The following is a 324-nucleotide window of genomic DNA, read 5'->3' as shown; positions in this document are numbered from 1 at the left end:
GGCCCTCTCGAGGCAATCTATTAAACGGTTTGTCAATTCTGAGCGTTTCTTGTCGAGCGTTTATTCGCACAAGAACACCTGTCAACCCGAAAAAAATCCTTTGGCAACTCTTATTTTCTAGAATAAAAAAAGAATCCAGACTAATACATCTTTTTTTTGACGGTTAACATGGTTCCCACAACTCAATGAAAAAAAAAAATAATAATAGTAAATCGCCATACGACAGATAACGAAAAAGGTCACAATATATTAATAATATGCGGAACGAATCGCAAAAAAGGGCTACCACTTTCATCATCATAAATCACTATCGCATTAATAGTC

At 35.2% G+C, this 324-nt stretch overlaps 1 protein-coding gene across 1 annotated transcript in view; it reads right to left on the bottom strand.

Moving 5' to 3' along the window:
• Positions 1 to 324, bottom strand: part of LOC119593385 (serine/threonine-protein phosphatase 2B catalytic subunit alpha isoform-like) — a gene marked incomplete in the record, with an annotated part of 201939 nt that overhangs the window by 57685 nt on the left and 143930 nt on the right.

This window comes from Penaeus monodon, chromosome 32, assembly GCF_015228065.2.
Source record: "Penaeus monodon isolate SGIC_2016 chromosome 32, NSTDA_Pmon_1, whole genome shotgun sequence".
In the NCBI taxonomy this organism is placed as follows: Eukaryota; Metazoa; Arthropoda; class Malacostraca; order Decapoda; family Penaeidae; genus Penaeus; species Penaeus monodon.
This window is presented reverse-complemented; position numbering and strand designations above follow the sequence as displayed.